Source organism: Frankliniella occidentalis, unplaced genomic scaffold (assembly GCF_000697945.3).
Source record: "Frankliniella occidentalis isolate FOCC.00 unplaced genomic scaffold, Focc_3.1 Scaffold314, whole genome shotgun sequence".
NCBI classification, from domain to species: Eukaryota; Metazoa; Arthropoda; class Insecta; order Thysanoptera; family Thripidae; genus Frankliniella; species Frankliniella occidentalis.
This window is the reverse complement of record NW_026267439.1, coordinates 54,792-55,161: the sequence shown is the minus strand read 5'-3', so window position 1 is coordinate 55,161 and position 370 is coordinate 54,792.

Sequence of the window (370 nt, the reverse complement as noted above, 5' to 3'; positions counted from 1 at the left end):
AAATTATACACGTTCTTAAGAGCGCGCCACAAACCACGGCCCAGTGTCTCTATAATAAATGCCTTCGAAGGTGAACCTTCATGTTGCCCTGGTGCGCGAAAGTCTTGCCGCACTCGGTGCACTCGAATGGCTTTTCCCCGGTGTGAGTGCGGAGATGACTCCGCAGACTGCCAGCGTGCAAGAACCTTAGCCCGCACTCGCTGCACTCATAGGGCTTCTCTCCCGTGTGTGTTCGCTGATGTGTGCGCAAATTACTGCTTTTCGAAAATTTCTTGTTGCACACGACACACTCGAACGGCTTCTCGCCCGTGTGGGTTCGGAGATGAGCTGTAAGTCGTGCACTAGCTACAAATGCCTTATTGCACACGAC